A 19,634-nucleotide genomic window follows, 5' to 3' on the forward strand; every position below is an offset into this window, starting at 1 on the left:
CATCCAATGCAACTCCAGTAGACTCTGACTCAATATCGGTCGCTCCTATGATCGGTGTAGTCATGCCAATACCATCGGTAGGTGGCATATTCGTTGGTTTCGTAGGAGCAGGATCACCTATTGGAGGTGGGGGATCTACTCGTATCTCATCAATCGGATCTGCAAATCTAGCTACTCGACCTCGTCCACGACTAGTTCGACGACCACGTCTAGCACTCATTTGGTAGATCTCGAGATTACTACAGAAGATAAACTTAAGGTTAGATAAGCACTTGGAGTCTCGAACATAGTTAAAATCTTAATAACTTTGTGACATGGCCTTAGTAACTCGTTTTGTAAAATATTTCAAAACTGTATTTTCAATGTGGACTCATACACAGTCCGAGGGTTAAAAACCAAAAGCTCTGATACCAATAAATGTAACCCCCTAGACCCGACCTATGCGTTTCGACTAAGTCTAGTGGATCACATTATGATTATTAAAGACATTTTTCGAAACCGTTATTCCATCAATATAAAATCACATTATAAATAACATGAAATTATAAACAAATTATACTATCAAAGTCCAACTCGTAAATATAGTACCAATAAATAATAATTTAATTTAAAACTTGTCTTCAAATTCAATATCACAATAAACCAAGCAGTATTAGCAAAAGAGTTATCATTATAAAATCTGATATTTTAAAATAAGGTCCATGTCACCAAAATAAAGTCAACTTGCCAGATAAAAACATTACAATTTGATTTACTTCAAGAGATATGTTGATCCTCCAAGTGCTCGAACCAAGGTATCTAACCAACAGTATCTGAAAGGGGAAAACATTTTCAAAAGGTGAGCTAGGCTCAGTGTGTCCCAACATTTCCATAAAATCACAATAGGTACAAATCATAGTCCAGTAATCTCACAAATTCGTAAAAGAGTTTAACTTTTTGAAAATCATAGTTTAAACCCTTTTCTGGTACACCATCAGTAGTTCCCAAAAGTATTTTCCATATAGCTTACTTTATGCACATAGCAAAAAGAAAGCCGACTTAAGGATAGGCTATGAAGCTTGTATCCTTAAGCCCAAGTCAATAAGTCCATATAGCTTACCCTAAGCACACAGCAAAGGAAAGCCAACCTAATGAAACATCTTGGGGCCCTCAAGAGTCACATTAAGCCCAGTTAGCTTGATCAGAGCTATTCCATCGTATTTCAATTCCAAAATTCAATTGCACCGTGACATAAATTCCATAAATCCAAAAACATGGTAATCATATACCATTTCAAAACAAAAATTAGATAGCAGCCATATTCCATAAATTGTCACATTAAATTGGTGCATCCATAAAACAATAGCCAATGAATTCGGTGTACCACATATTAAAACCAATAAAACAGTTCAATAATAAGTAGGGAACACACCTCGACAATAGGTTCAAATAGCAAATTTACTGATTGCTGGTTTCACCACGCTCTGCTACAATTTTCGAACGGGTGAATATTGGCACACGTGGTTTAACTGATCTAGAAGAGCTAGGTCGAGCTGTCGAACGATCCGGAGAGTCTCTTGTACCTTCAAACAATAATAATCTATCAGTCCCAAATCCTATTTAATTGTTCAAAGCTAGTCTTCTTAAGTATATAAGCATTTTTCGAGTTTGACTATCAATTTGGGGTATTTCGAGTCTGAATTTGGCCAAACGGATTGCGGAAACGGATTCAGGACATCGAAAAATATAAAGTATGACTTTTCATAAATTCAGATTCTTGGTCAAAGTCAAAGTCAACCACTTTGACCGTCGATTTGGAGACCTTCGGGTTTGAATTTGGCGAAACGGACTGCGGAAATGGATTTGGCACATCGAAAACTATCAGGATAGGTATACTCGGAAAAGATTTACGGTCGTTTAAGGGTCGGTCCAAGACATTTTAAGTTTTAGTCAAAGAAAGTCAACGGTCAACGGTCACGGTCAACGGTCACGGTCAACAGTCGGGTCGGGTCAACCCGGTTCAGACCGGTCAAACCGGTTCGAACCGGTCAAACTGGTTCAAAACTGGTCAAACCGGTTTTCCAGCAGCTCACTCTCCCTGCGGCGGCGCGTGCGACGCGTGAACAGTGCCACGGTGTCGGAAAATTCCCGGAAAAATTTCTAAAAATTATTTTGAGCGATTCCGAGATACTTACAACGATCGGTTCAAATTTTTGAATGGCGGAGAGCTCGTATTTCAACTCGGCCGAATCTTTGACTGCTCCACCTCCTCACGCGCCGCCGTCTACGGCGAACAAGGTTGACACCGGCGGACTCAAAACGACACAAGGAACACGATGGTGCAGGAGGTGTCGTAAACGGAACAACGATCGGCGGTGAATTTAAGTTTTTCCCGGCGATAGAGCTAAAAAAACGACGATGCTTTGACTGAAAATTCCCGATGTTTGGCAGCGTTTCACTTCAATTAATTTGAAGGGTTTGTTCCTCGCTTGATGATGAACACAACGGTGGTTTCAATTTTACGATTGGACGTCGAACGGCGTCGGAATCGGGCTTGGAAGTAAGGGTACGAGAGAAGGAAAATTGAGCAAATTCTCAATTGTGTTTTCTGATTTACAATCAGAAACCACGCTTAAATTATAAGCCTGCCGACACTCCTTGGAGGAATTCAGGGCTTGGTCCCTGAATTTCCTTCAACTTATAAAATGGCCTATAACTTTTCATAAATTTTAGTTCAGTCATTAAATTTCACCAATTTTCACAATTAACGTCCAATTTCAATTAAATATTATTTTGTAAATATTCGGGTTGTTACAAAATTTACATTGAACTTTACAAATTGTCCACCAAGAATACGATGATGGGATTCAAACTTGTCCAATAAACTCAAATTATTGAATCACAACCACATGTGCCAACATTCGTGGGCATAGTCTATTATATACGTGTTCATGGATAATAATTAGCATTTCTTTTGATAAGAACAAATTTTTATTTATATTAGGATTATATAACAAATAATTATTTAAAGTATAATATCTTTTCATTTAAATATTTAAAGTATTTTTTGTCAAAATAAGTACCTAATTTTTTTGTCACAATAAATACTTAAAATATTTTTTGTTAAAATAAGTATCTAAAGTATTCATTTTTTTTTTGGATAAGTAGATTTTATTACCCAAGTAAGAATGGTTCATAGTACAACAGTCATCCCTATTAGGAGTATAAACACATATTTACAAACAAAAGGCTTAGTCTATACCCCAATAATTACAAAGTCTAGAATTAACATAATCTAGTCTGTTAGTATTCTTGTCACGGAGTTTGATTCGAACTTGCTCCTTTATAGACGTGAGAAGTTGATCTGCAGTTCTGGATCCTCTGTTGAAAAGTCTTCTATTTCTTTCCTCCCAAATGAAGCATATAAAAGCAGTCCATGCGATCCTCAAAATGGTGGAAAGGAGAGATTTACCCTTCCAAGTTTGAGTAGCCCATTCAATCCTTAATTCCCATGACCTGTGTGTATCTCTCATGCTAGAAAGATTCATTATAGAATTCCAAAGAGAAGTAGCATAAATACAGTCAACAAACAAATGATTTCTGGATTCAGGATCCTCATTGCACAAAATACAAAGACTATCAGTAATAATTCTCATTCTAATTAGTCTATCTCGAGTAGACAGGCGATCCAGAATAGTCTTCTATTCCAAAGAGAAGTATTCATTTTTTATCTAAGTACCTGAAGTATTCTTTAATTACAAAGTAATATTTATTTTAAGTACTCTTAACCATTTTAAAATGAACATTCAATCACTCTCGCAATCGCTGATGATATCTAAGAACAATAATAATTCTTTTAACGATCGAGATAAATTAATTCATACTACGTATATAATAATTGAACTTTTTACTTTATTATTTTTTATATATCAACTTGGCATATTGTTCTAATTTTTTTTTTCATTTTTCATATGAAATGCCAAATCAATAATCTTTTCACATAAACGAAAGTGCATTACAACAATCAATATTTTTTTTACCATATGGCTTTCAGCATGGGTATTTTAATTTAAAACATCACATCAATAAAGTCAGCAAATATATATATATATATATCAATGCATTAAAGTGCACTTTAACTTTAAAAATTATATACTTAAAATTAAATATATGAAAAGTGCATGGACTTGAAATCTATTTTAACTTATAAACATAGTTATTTTTATGGCATCCATAAATAAGTACAGTTGAAACAATTTTAAAAGAATTTGACCTTACAATAATTTCTCTGGCAAGTCCTGAACCTTTATGAACAATAGCAATTACATTTATTCTTGAATCAAATCCAACCCAAATTTTTAGTTTCTTTGGAATGATTTAATCTTTCTTTTTAAACTAGGTTTTTCTTCTTCTGGGATTTACTATTACTGTTTATATATTTTTAAAAATAAAATTAAATATTTTTAAATTATTAAATAACAATTTTAAGTAACAGTTGATTGATTTCATTTGAAAATGTTTTCTCAGACGAAATTTTAAAACATAAAAATATCGTTTTTTAAACTTTTTGATTTGAGTCGATAATCTTTTGTGAATATAAAATTTTTATTAAAAATATTTTTACATTTTAAACAGAATATTTTACCATTTTAAACAAAATTTTAGATCAAAATTATTTCTATAAGCGAGCAGATTGACTTACCGCCTGCTAGGAAGCGACCAGATATTGGTGATGGTCTATGCAGATTTTCGCTTTGTATTTCTTTTTCAGATTTAAATTCTTCGTGTTTTAATGGTATGTTTCAAATGGAAGGAAAGTGAACCAAAAGCTCCAGAACAGAAACAAGGGTTCATTAAGGCAGCTGACAGAGAAAAGGTTTTCTTAGCTTCATCCTCTTCCTCTGTGCTTGAAGTATCAAAGCCATTCAATGATGAGAAGAAAAAGGATAAGAAAAAAGGTGAAGGAATTGGTAAATAAGAGCCGTGCAAGCAGAGCTGACAGCATAAATGAAACCACAGTTTTCATTTCAGAAGTTCATTTCAGCTTTCAGCTCTGATTGCAGTGCTCCCTGCCGTTTCACTTTTTCCTCATCCTTCTCCTTCCTATCATTCCACAGTTCCCCTGAGCAAACAGAGTTCGGAGATGAAACAAAGGGAAAGTGACTCACAAACCAAACGAAAGAAATCATCGTGTACAAGGAAAATAAAAGTTGGGTCAAGTTCCAAGTATTTTATAGCTGTGGTTTCATTTTCCAATACCTGGAACTTTGTATTTGAACCAGCTTTAGTTTTGAATCAGCAAAACCTTTTTAGGAGTTTTTTTCCCGAAAAATCATATTTTTAATTTAATATTTTTGATTAGGTACTGATCAAATTATATTTTTCGATTTAACATTCTTTGTAATAAAATGCGCCCCCAACAGCGCGCTATACTCTGATTTAGTATCATGTGGGGTAAGGCGCGCCGGAGCGCCGCTGACATGGATACACGTATGAACGGGCGAGGATATGTTGATAATTAAGTATATGGCGCGACGCAGGGGCCACGCCTTACCTGAGATTCTGACACGCGTCAAAAAGACGCAGACCTTGCCCGCGCTATACTCTTAATTACCAACCTACCCCCGTTCATTCACACTCATCCCTCCCTATAAATATCCTCATTCTCAATCACTTTCATCACATCAAATCCTCTCAACTTCTCTCAAATACTCTTATATTATCTTATTAAAGTATATTTTATTATATTTAGTATTTTTTAGTAATTTATTTAATTATTTTATTTAATTAATTTTTTTTGCAAATATAAAATGGAAGGCGATCTACTTCGGTTGGATGAAAATCATATATTTCGATATTTGCTGATACGGTAACATTTTAACGTTTTAATTTAATTAATTAATTTATTTAATGCATGATTATTAGTTTAAAAATTAATTTGTGTAATTATTTATATTTTAGGAGAGAAAACGTATATTAGATCCTTTTATCAACTATCATTTCAACATCATCATTGTTTAATAGTTCTAACGTTGTATAATGGCAACAATGATGTTGGAAATATGTACTGTAACGACGATATTCTTCTACTACTTCCAACATGAATCTTCCTCGAAATCTTCGTTATCAGCTCCTCAAGAGTTATGTTTCTCTTGAATGATATTTTAACACGCTCATTTGATACGAAAACAACGCCGGTTTCATCTTCTCGAATTTCTCTATCATAATAAACAATAGTTGAAAGTCGCGTCATTCTTAGAGTTTAAAAGTACAACAATATTATATCTGTAAAAAAACAACTGCAATTTGGACGTATGCTCCCACTTCTAATTCTACAAACACAAAAATTAATTGAAAACAATTAGTATAATATTTTTTCAAATAATCATATATAACTATAAAATAAATATTATAACAAAATTACCTTATAACGAAAAATCGAGCAAACTTCTGAATCAAATATAAGATGATTGTCGGATGTTATTTACTGATTCAAAGGATTGTTGGTGAGAGAGTTTACGGGAGACTACTATTTATAGCCGATAGAGAATGTCTTAAAGCCGGGAAGTTTGGAAAAATAATGCAAGGCGCGGTCTTTGCACCGCGTCTTGCATTATGCATGTTTGATAATTGAGATAATTGAATAGAGCGGCCCCTGCCCCGCGCTATCTCTAACGTGGCGTATGGCGCTCCCCCTGCCCCGCGCCATACACACGTGTATCCATGTCAGCATAAGGTGCGCCGCAGGGGATGCGCCTTACCCCACGTGACGTCAAATCAACGTATAGCGCGCTGCAGGGGGCGCGCCTTACTACAAATGGTGTTAGATCGAGAAATATAGTATGACCGGTGCCTGATCGGGAATATTAGATTAAAAAAGTGATTTTTCGGGAAAAACACCTCATTTTTAAAACCGGAAGTTAACTCACACCAACGTTGATAAAATGAATTTTTATTTGAATATTATATTATATTATCATATAAAGAAAAAAGTTAAAAGATCTGACGAATAAATTCGAATAAAAAGTAGATACAAATAGATCTAATCGTATCGGTAAAAAACGTAAAAAGATGATCAAGCTATCAAAAGACCATCGATAAACCATAAATATGTTAGACAAAATGGTTAATCCGAGATAAAATAATAATAATAATAAATATTATTATATAATCGAACGAAGTAAAATAAATAAAACTTAAAGTAGAGACAAGAAATTGGTCAACTCATATTTAGACACTGAATCAGATGAGTAGAGAAAAATAAACCAAAGAAAGATTTTTGTTGAAGCTTGTATGAACGGTTTCCTTAAGACAAATTTGTCATCTTCTAGGTGCTTTGAGTAACGTTGGACGTCGGTCTCCCAAGATACAACAACAAACGATCACAATAGTAAACACAACCATAGTGATCAGATAAACACAATCTTGCCTTTCTCTATCACCGGAAAGAACAAATTTGGAAGGAATTTCTAAGAGTTTTCCTATTCTAATGTTTGCGAAATTGTTTCAAAGATTGAGCCTTAAATAACCTATTTATAGAGGAGAGAAAATTAATCAAAAGGTTATGACCTTTTGATGAAGAGATTTGTTGAAAAGTTAATAGGCATAATTGAATGGATACAACTTTATACCAAATAATAAGTATGTTCACCAAGTGACATAACTTATTATTAAAAGACATCAATTTATTCAATTATTTATTAATTTTTCCAACAATCCCCCACATGAATGAAATTAATGATTTCAAACACTTACTCGATATGGTGATAGATTCTGCGCTCGATATTTGCATGGGATAGGTAGGCGTCCCCTTTTGAACATTCCATTGTAAAAATATGTTTACCTTACTGGCTGTCCAGTAGACGTGATGTCCTTAAACTGTCATGCCATTGTTGTAAGCGATGACATACCTCACACAATATCTCACTGACAAGAATTTGGTTCTCATGGTTATGTCCATATAGCTGTGGACATCTTCTGGTTCTGCAAGAGGTTAGAGAACTATGCCCCAATAGTCTCTTTGAAGTGGCTCCACTTCACTCTCACATAGATGACTTATGTTGTTCGACTCACCAAAACATATAGTGGTCATTAAAAGCATTACTTAACCTTTTCCATATTTTAGTCACTATTTTCATCATAGGAATGGACTTGGGGATAAGAACCCCCACAATGACCTCACAAGGTCTATGCAAGTAGGTTGTCCCATTGAACTTAGATCTTAGGATCTCCAGTCAACTAAGTTGGGTTTTCCTTCACATAGTGCCTTAAATATTAATTGGCTTTAGTCACATTCCTTTCAATGTTTATCAACTTGATCTCGATTCAACTCATTATTTAGCGGATTCACAATGTTATCCTTTGATCTTACAAAATCAATATAGATAACTCTAGTTAAGATCAATTGTTTAATGATATTATATCGACGACGTATGTGTCTCGACTTACCATTATACTTATATAAGGCACCTTCACACTTTGATGCCTCACCTATTTTCTTGTAAGTTGCCTTATTTAAAGGTAATTTGCTAATAAAATAGCTTCCTTCACATGTTTTGTGACAACTCAGAACATGGACAAATGCCATTCATAATTCTTTAGCGATCTTATGGATATTATACACTTCATATGATGTATTTGACAATCCATTCGAGATGTAATTCCGACGTAGAAACTTAGAGTGCTTTCAAGCTTTAATGACAATAATGTCTATCTCATCCTCTCTATGAATAGGAGGATCATCTTATATTTGACCATATTCAACATGATTAAATATAACATCTTATGTCACTATGTCTTGAAATTCTATCCATGAATTTCACATGCTTCTCATTGTGGCTCACAACCACTGACATCGTTGAATTTTATTCAAAGTCTGAATAGGAATCAACATTCAAATCATGAGTTAGGTGAATCAATGGGGTTACCATTGTTTCGTTTAAAATACATAACCATAATTTGTAAATATTCCAACAATAAATTGAAAGTTAATTCAATTTATTTTACAATTTGTTTCTGTTAAACAACAAAATTTAATTAGAAATTAAATTTCTAAAACAAAATTTGTAACAATATTGTTACCTCCAAATGATTTCTGTTATCAACAGTAAATCAAAGAAATTTTGTTGAACAATATGATTAAAATCCTGAAAACATAATTATATGCCCGATTTTTGTTTACATACATCATAATTCTGTTCGGTCCCTTATTTATCGCAACGAATTTTAGTCAAGACTAAAATCCAACAATTAAGTGATTTCTGTTAAACGACGGGAATTTAGTATAACTAAAACCGGAAATAGAAGTTCACAATCAACATCATTCTGTTGAAGCTATTAATAGTCAGGATTTAATAAAATTAAAACTCAAAACAAAAATACTTACCCCTTGAATTCTTGATCGACATACACTTATCATAGGGTAATCCTACACCGAGGCTTGTAGACAAATTGGTATGGAAGTGTCTCATCACGTATAAAAGTTAGACGAATCGATATTATGTCCAACTTGTATGTGAATAGCTTTTCAAATCAGTGGGGGAATTTCACTTTATTTCCATGAAGTTTCCAATCTTGGTTCCTTGCGTCCAATGTTTGTTTTGTTATTGTTTTTCTCACCAAGAAAAATAGCATTGTAAGGAACAAGATAAGTATTAAATAAGACAAAATTTAGTATATGCGCACTAATTAAATGCCACTAACCAATTTCCTGAATTATACCAGCTGAATGTACTTTTGCTTGATTAGATTTTATTCTTCATTTTACTGCCTCCAATTCCCTTGTCATGCAATTTCTGTATGCGGCAAAGAAACCAGATTGGATTGATGTCCATTGTTTGGATCAATATGGAGCCCGAGACCCCATTCTTAATAGTCTCTGTCAAACTTCCTTCAAATCTGGGTAATCCACGCAGGGCGGACCCAGGGGACTTCGCATATTAGCACCACATTTGATTGATTTCTTAAGTTGCTCTACGTTCAATAGGCATGGAACTTGACCAGAAAGACGCTTGGCTTTGTACGTAATAACCCCAAACTTTATGCGCAATAACCCAAACGTAAAAGGATTATAACTATATATATGTGTGTATATCTATATGGATTCACATTCCAAACATGCAGACTCGATCACTAAGCAAAATCAATTCATTTTTCCCACTGGTCGATTACTGCATGGCTTAGATTAAACTCAAAACTATTTCGTACGGATTAGAATCGTAAAATAAAATATGAGATATGTCTTAAGATTGTTAGACAAAATGGTTAATCCGAGATAAAATAATAATAATAATAAATATTATTTTATAATCGAACGAAGCAAAATAAATAAAACTTAAAGTAGAGACAAGAAATTGGTTTACTTATATTTTGACACTCAATCAGATGAGTACAGAAAAATAAACCGAAGAAGGATTTTTGTTGAAGTCTGTATGAACAGTTTCCTTAAGACAAATTCGTCCTCTCCTAGGTGCTTTGAGTAACGTTGGACGTCGATCTCACAGGATACAACAACAAACGATTACAATAGTAAGCACAACCACAGTGATCCGACGGACACAAGCTTGCCTTTCTCTATCACCGGAAAGAACGAATTTGGAAGGAATTTCTAAGAGTTTTCCTATTCCAATGTTTGGGAAATTGTTTCTAAGATTGAGCCTTAACTAACCTATTTATAGAGGAGAAGAAATTAATCAAAAGGTTATGACCTTTTGATGAAGAGATTTATTGAAAAGCTAATAGGTATAATTAAATGGATGCAACTTTATACCAAATAATAAGTCTGTTCACCAAGTGACATAATTTATTATTGAAACACATCAATTTTATTCAATTATTTATTAATTTTTCCAACAAAATCATAGTAGAACGACGTGAAAAAACTATTCACGTATCTAAATCAAATTTGAGGCTCCAAAGCAAGGAAGATAAACATGATAATAAATAAGTGTCGTCTTAATCAGTCGTGGTGATGTTAAAAATCAATCCTAAGAAAAAAATGAAAACAATAATCAAACGATTAAAAATGTGTCGTAAAGATAGAAAAACGTATAATACGGATAAATTTATTTAAAATTTAAAAACAATAACAGAAAGTAAACATACATTATAAAAAATAAATGGAAAATAATAAATATCGATAGTAGACTATTAAAATTAAAATTGACATCTTATCAGTTACCAAAAAAAAAAATTAACAACGACAAAAAGAAACTAGGACAAAATATTCAAATATTGTAAATTTTAAAAAAACCAAATCTTTTTACTAGGTAAGTATTCGTTCTTGCTAGCCTAAATATATCGTCATTATGTGAACATAGTTTTTTTCAATACAATTAGATTTCATTTCGCATAGCTTATTAAAATTATTTTTAAGTAAAAAGTACCTTTCGAGAGTAAAATTATAAACGGGTAAAAAAGAATTATGGTAAAAATTATAGTTTTAAACTAACTGTAAAAATAAGGATTTTTTTTTATTTTTTTCGCTTTCAACTTTGTCTTTAAAAGTAAATTATAGTATTACTTTTAGTAATGCATGGATTTCACTTAATTATATATTCATATTTCATTTTAATAATTTAATATTAAAATCATTAAAAATAATTTATGACTTATTATTTTATTTTAATTACTAAAATTTTTTTATAATATTTTTTGTCAAAATAAATATTTAATTCATAATAATTTGATGTATTCGTATTGAAAAATATTGATAATATATTTTTTCCTAATAAAATATTTCATATACAAAAATATTATTAATGAGTTATCATAAAATATATTGTTTAAGTTAATATATTTTATATATAGTATTAATAAGTGTATATATAATTTAAATGTTATATTTTTAATTTACAACATAGTATTTATAATAGACATTTTATTTTTTTAAACTCATTTTTTAACAATAATTTTAAACAATTAAATTTTGAAACACACGTTTATACAACATTTTTAAAAATCATTTTTTCAAAAAAAAATCCTAAATTAACCCCTAAGACTTAGCCATCCAAAAATTTGAAAAACTGACATTTATATCTTTAAAATTTTTAAAGGCTAGAGGGACCAGAATAAAGGTTAGAGGGGCCTAGCTATCCAAAATTTTTGAAAAACTGACATTTATATCTTTAAATTTTTTAAAATTTTAGTTTGAGTTCAACATTTTAAAAATCCTCTTTATGTTTCAAAATTTTGAATAATTAAGTTTCCTCCTTTTTAAGTTCTCATTAAGTCTATTTTAAAAAAAAATATTTTAAACTTTTTAAAATATTTGAAAAATTATTTAAAGTCTTCAATTTTTTGAAAACTTTAAATAATCCCCCAACATATGTTTTTTCCAAGTTCCGGATCGTATGACTTTCCCCTACAATTTAAAATTGAGTTAATTGCATCGTGTTCTCAAACTATGATTTTTATTTTAAGTTGGTCCCTAAACTTCTTAATGTTTTGAATTCATCCCTAAACTATGACTATCATTTTAAATTAGTCCTTAAACTTTTAAATATTTTAATTTCAATCTCAAATTATGACCCTCTTTCCTAATTGGTCCCCAAAAACTTTTAGCATTCCAATTTCATCCCAAACTATACGTATATACAAATCACATTCATTGTTAATAAAATCGTTAGTCCAAGTTATACTATTATATATCTGGGGAAAAAACAAAATTTTGGTTAAATTATGATTGAAACTAATTACATATTTGGATGAATTCGATGATGAACTTAGAATGTTCAAAAGTTTAGGAAATAATTTAAAATAAGAGTCATAGTTTAAAGATTAAATTGAAATATCCAAAAATTTTGAGATCAATTTAAAATGATAGTCATAGTTCGAGGACATATGATGCGGTACTTAATACTCGAACAATCAAACTTTTGGACTTTCAGAAGAAGAAAAAAGAGTAATCAATCCCCTTTGAAACATCATCATTCTCGACCGTCATGCCAATAAGATTAATGCCCACATTAGCATGACAACGATTAACAGCATGAATCGTTAGTTAGAAGTCTCAATTGTTGAATTTTTCTAGTTTAAGACTTCAAAGAGAAAGATCGAGAACTTCTTGGAATAGCATCAAATTAAACTATTTGAATTTTGAATTGTAATCAATTGCCATTGAAATCATTTTTTCATTAACTTTCGTAATGATCAAAGTTTTATTTGAAAGAGTTCGAGAGTTATTTATTCCTAACAGCATTCGAAATTGATATCAAATCAGTTGTGAATCTTTACGAAGTTCGAAATTGGTATCAAATTGATTATGAATTATCTTAATTACTTTTGTTTATAGTTTTTATTCCTCGACATTGAGATCCAGTAAAAAGTGTGGTACATGTTGGGATAGCAAAGAGTCGGGTTAGGATCGGATTTTTTATCAACCTGATCTGAAAATATGTACCCTCCACCTGAATTCAATCGATTCAAAAATTTGATATTTACATCTGATCTGACCGGATCCGAAAATATGTTCTAACCCCAACCTGACCTTACCCGATATAAATTAAGGATTTAATTAAAAAGATAATAAATTTTTAAGGAAACTATATTATTATCCTCAGGTCAAATCAGATTAAAGTTTTTTCACCCTCCACCTGAATCCAACCTGATTTTACCCCTTAAAAAATCTAACTCAAATTTTTTTTATTATAAAAAAACACATCTGAGCTGATCAGATCGAATCAAAACCTATCGAATAGAGGTGAAATTGACATCCCTGAATGCATGGTTCCGCAACTCCTTGACAGATGCCAAAGTGAAGTTCCAGTAGGAAACAGCCTTTGAAGATTAGATTAGAATAGAGTTGATTGTTCTCTTTACGACTCCTTGACAAATGGCACGTGAAGTTCGAGTAGGACAGCCTTTAAAGATTAAATTAGAATAGAGTAGATTGTTCTCTTTCGCGTCACTACAAGTATTTGGCCGAGCGATTTTGGTGGTAAGCCTGCACGAGTCTTGCGATTGTCGTTTGACACCATGCGGCACGCCGCCTGCCGCTCGTCAATATCAAATTCCATCCTGCCTACTCATATTTAAAATTTTAATAAATATATATAACTATTAAACATTAAAAGTAACTTATATTTAAAAATAAAAATCATATAAACATATTTAGATTAATCATTAATAAATATCAAAAGTTCATTTCACTTATTCGATTCTTAAATAAATAATACTTTTATTTAAAGGATAAATGAGTAGTATGAAAAGCTAAAAACATCATTCTTAAAACATTAATAATTAAATAATAATAATTTTAAAACCAACACTTAAGTTTCAGTAAAATTTCCATTTCGTATGACGTCAATTTTGGTTTTACTTTATTTTCAAGTTATTTTAATTACTTAATATTTTAATTTTGTAAACTAAATGATTTGAGCCGGACCAGTGCCTTCCGGCCCATTAGAAGCAAGCCTACACAACAACCTCTGCTGCAACCAACGCCCATTTGATTTAGCCCATTAGCAAGCCACCACCTTCTTTAGTTGCCACACGCCCTGCCGAACCCGACCCGATATATTATTTAAAAAATCGATTCGATTCAACCCGAAATAATAATAAAAATATTATTGTTATTAAATAAAAACAGTGACTTAATTGGAAAAAATAATATATAGAGGGGTATTATTGTAATTATTCCTAAATATATAAGGTAAAATTATATTTTTTTTAAGTCGGGTCAAATATTTTTCACCCTAAACCCGAACCCAACCCGACCCGAACATCACATTTAAATGCCCGACTCAACCCAACCTGACCCGAATTCGATTTTTTTTTTTAAAAAAAAAAAATCCAATCCAATCGGGTCGAGTCGGGTCAGAACCCGTTGGGTTCGGGTACCATGCCCATCTCTACTCTTAATGCATTCATTCTGCTTTGGACATGAACAACACTATTACACCTGTATCAACCAGAGTCATAGTATTAAATTATAGTTGCAGTTGCGGTATACAAGCTACAAATGTTACAGAGGTTACAACACGATTTATTTTTTAAAAAATAATTATATTTTTATGTTAATAACACGACGTATAGTGTTGCAATGACCTTAAAAAATATTACGACTACAATTTAATACTATGATGAGAGCACTCATGTCTTACTTATAAACAGTGATGTTTATTAATATTAAGTCCTTCTCACTTTTTTTCTTTCCCTAGTTTGAAAAGAAATCATGATGGAACCAAGTTTTAGGAACTTCTTTTCTAGCTCGTCATCCTTTTTTAAAGGTAGAAATCTTGATTCGATTTGGACAGTCTTTTATCATGCACGAACCATCAAAGTTTTTTACATGAAGGCTTAAACATAAAATAAGTGATAAAATTAAATCGCTTTTCATGAATAGGTGTATATAGTATTTTTTAAATAATTTTGGTGTCTAATTTTACGAAAGAGACTACATTAAGTGGTCGGGCCGTAAACACCGTCAATTTTTTTCGTTAAGTGACATATATCACATTCGAATAATTTTAAAATTTTATTTAAAATTAAAATTACATATATTTAAAAACACACACACACACACAAACTTCGAAACCCAAAATTTTGAAGACATTCATTTCAACCTTTAAACTCAAGCCGGCCGTCACCTTTTGCCGTCGACAAAGCTCCAAGTGATCTCACCTACCCGATGATCAATATCCCTATGAAATCGTGACTGATTGACGGTAAATTGACGTTTTGTACACGAACATTAGGATAAAAATCACGATCCCCAATGAATCTAACGGTTAATCGGTGGAAAATATGATAGCATATGACTAGGAGGATGACAGAGGTTAAGTCGACGGCAGTGGTCATGACCGAAAAAGACAACGGCTTATTAGGGTTAGGATTTAAGATTTTTATGAATTTGATTTTTTTAAAATTTAAAAGAAATTAGGTTTTTTTTATAAATATAATAATATTTTTAATTTAAAAAAAATCAAAATTACCATAATGTTATCTATAAAAATATTATTGAATGTTATCGATAAAAAAATATTATCCAGATTTTTACAATAATATTTTTAATTAGATTTTTTGTAATACCGTTATTTTCCATTAAAAAATATTATCCAATGATTTGTCTCCACTTTCATTGCACTTGGATTTGATTTTGGGCTTCCAATAGTTCGGCTTCTCTGACTTTTTATCACCTTGCTCAATTAGCGACTTCGATTATGGTGATGGCTCATTTAGCGACTTTTTATCACCGTTTTCGTTACAGGTTCAAGATTTGAATAGTTATTTGTGTTATCAATAATTAAGAGATATTATGAATAAATATTGTATTATAATTATTTTAAACGGTTTAAAAAATAAATTAAATAAACCAAAAAAGGAAAATTATAAAAATGATTCATTGACTATAAGGTGTTGTTTTATTAAGTTTTTCGACTATTAAAAGTTACAAAATGATCACTCGGCTATTCATTATGTACCAAACTCGTCATTTTTCGTTAAAAATTGATGGTATTCTGAGCTGAGCGTTAACCTGTTGACTATGATATGAAAAAATTTGATCCCGGAATCACAAACGACTATCATATCTAAGTCACCATGTTAATATTCAGCGTAGACAACCGTCAATTCTTTAATGAAAAAGGATGACTATAGAATATAATGAATAGTTTGGTGATCAATTTGTAACTTTTAATAGTCAATGGACTTAATAAAACAACATTCTATAGTTAAAATATCATTTTGTAACTTTTAATAGTCGAATTACTTAATTGACTTATTTTGTATTAATTAATGAAAAATAATACATTAAAAGCATAAAAAAAATAAAATTCCGTTTGAATAATCTGATTAATTATGATATGTTATCTTCATCCATGAGCTTATCTGATTAAACTTTTTGTGTCGTAATAATTGTTGTTATTTGATGTTTGGTTTTTGTTCGTGATTTGATATTTCAACGGATAAGTTTATGTGCTGTTTCTGGCATGATAGAGCTAGTAGTAGTGGTCCCTGAGCTTGTCTACTTCTTCCAGCTTGATAATTATATACTATATATTTATTTATTTTAATTTAATATTTAAAAAAAGATTTAAAAAATTAAATGCAATTAATTTAAAAATTTTAAAATATAAAAAAATATTTTTTTTACTCTTTAATAAGGAAAATCGATAACGAGAATAAAAAAAATGAAGAGGAAACGAAAAGTTTAATGCATTGGACCATTGGAATCTTAAAAAAGAATCTCCCCTTTCGTTTCAACAACATAAACCCTAAAAAAGAGAATAAAATTTAGGGTTTTTTCCCCTTCATTCTCGGATTTTTTTCGTATTTAATATTTTTAATATTTGATTAACTGTTAACTCAATTCGAAATTGATTAATTAATTAAAAATATTAAATATATTAAATACATATTTTAAACTCAAACCATTAAAATTTAAGACCTATAAAAATTAAATTAATATGATCACTGGCCGAGTTAATCGAACTTTGTTGGATTAGGTTAATATTTTAAAAAAAAATCGATTCGATAATATTTAAAAAAAAAACCGGATCAGTTAGTGATTAAAGAAATATTTTTAGTTAATTCGGTTATTGAAAATCCAATTCCATCGGTGATCGATTTAACTGTTTCAAGATACCTACAGGAATAACCCAGAAAAAGGGTAGAGCGTCGGAAAAAAATAGTTCAAATTGAATAGAATAAGCAGCAATAAGCGAATAAGTCTCATCTTTAGAAGCATACACTGTAACAAAAATGAAAACTAGAAGAAAAAAAAAGAAGAAAAAAGAAGACTCGGAATAGACTTCAAAGTTGTATATAAAGAGATCTATGAGAATCGAAGTTGCAGTTGTCTTGTTTACACATCTTCTTTTTCATGAATTTGTGTGCAGAATTCAACCCCATTCCTCATACTAATCCACGTGATTGATTAAGAGAGAAAGATGGAATTTGCATGTTTTCATGAAGGTTTAATAATCAATTCATTATCTCCTTGGAAGGAGGTTTAACGCAATTCACCAAGATACAAATCTCCATTGATTGCTTATTATGATCAAGAGAGAGTGAGCATATAAGAAGCAACGGAACCCTTGTATTGTTCCAGCAAAGAAGGTTGAAAAAACTAGATGGATGCATTAGAAAGCTAAATCGGACATGGCAGACGAACAAAAGGAGATCAGGGAGGGGCAAAGGCACGTAAGAGAAAAATTCCAAGCCCTCGAATCTCAATGCCACCAACTCCGGGAGGAGATTAACCAAATGAAGCAACAGAGAGTGAACACCCAAATCCGCCTTGCTCTAATGTTCCAAATCTTCAACGCAAGAGAAAACCAAGAGTACGATAAGGAAGCCAAACTCACTCGTGCTCACAGGTACCAAAACCTGAAAGAATTTACCATTATTTTACTCTCTAGTGCCGCATCTGATTTTGAATTCTCGTCGTCTGTTTTTACAGAGAATCGATAGCACCATAGAATCAACAAAGGAATGCTCTTTATAATCAAGGTTGAGGGCAAGGAAATACGTTTTCCTCCAACTTCAATTTGCAAGCGAGGGGGTCGTAACAACTGAAAATGCAGCCGGATGAAACAAAAACTGGAAGCCACAAGCTATATAATCATGAGTTGCTCCAACCTTATCTGCTGCAGCCACATTATCTCTATCAATCCTTCATGGAAGTATCTCGAGCTTTTCTTCTTCCTCTTCTATATTACAGCCAGTCATTATGTGGATTTTCTTTTATTTTTTTTAAATGTCAAGTCACACTTATGTTTGTGATTAACAGGAGTAAACGGCCGATGAACCAAAATTAAATGGACTGTTAACTTAAAGGACTCGAACCAAAAATAAAGGAGACCATCTATGTAATTTACTAATATATATATATATATATATATATATATATATATATATATATATATATATATATATACTTCAACATTGAACATATGAGCTGATAAAAGATGATTGCTAATAGGGGTGTAAATGAACTTATCATTCGTTTATGTTTATTTATTAAGCTAAATATATAAGTATGAATAAATTTTTTATTTTTTTTAATAAATGAACAAAGACGAATAGAGGTGTATATGGTTCGATTATGTTCACGAATAAGCTCGTTTATAAGCTTATTTATCGACTCGTTCATTTATATTCATAAACAAGCTCACTTATCCGGTTCTCATTTTTCTTTTATTTTTTTAAATTTTAAATATTGGTGAAAATAATGACTAAATTGAATACATGATAAAGTTTAGAGTTTAAAATTGTGAATCTTAAGGAGTTTAAGCACTAGTGACATAATTTTACTATTTTTTATGTAGCATGCAAATGAAAAGATAAAAACTAAAATTTGAACCTATAAAACGAACGATAAATGAATATGTTTGTGAACGCTAAACGGACATGTTCACTAATAATAAATAAACGAACACGAATAACTTCAAAAATAAATAAATAAATATGGACATGATATTAAAAATTTAAACGACCACAAACAACTTCAAAAATAAATATATGAATATGAAGGTGATTTTTAAAATTTAAACGAACACGAACACTTTCAAAAATAAATAATTGAATATGAACATGATATTAAAAATTTCAACAAACACGAACTTAACATGAATGCTTTCAAACATAAACAAACAAACGAAAGCACAACCTTATTCATTAGAGTTCGATTGATTTACCACCTATATTGCATTGGG

This window comes from Hibiscus syriacus, unplaced genomic scaffold (genome assembly GCF_006381635.1).
Source record: "Hibiscus syriacus cultivar Baekdansim isolate YM2019G1 unplaced genomic scaffold, ASM638163v2 tig00012370_pilon, whole genome shotgun sequence".
Taxonomy (NCBI): Eukaryota; Viridiplantae; Streptophyta; class Magnoliopsida; order Malvales; family Malvaceae; genus Hibiscus; species Hibiscus syriacus.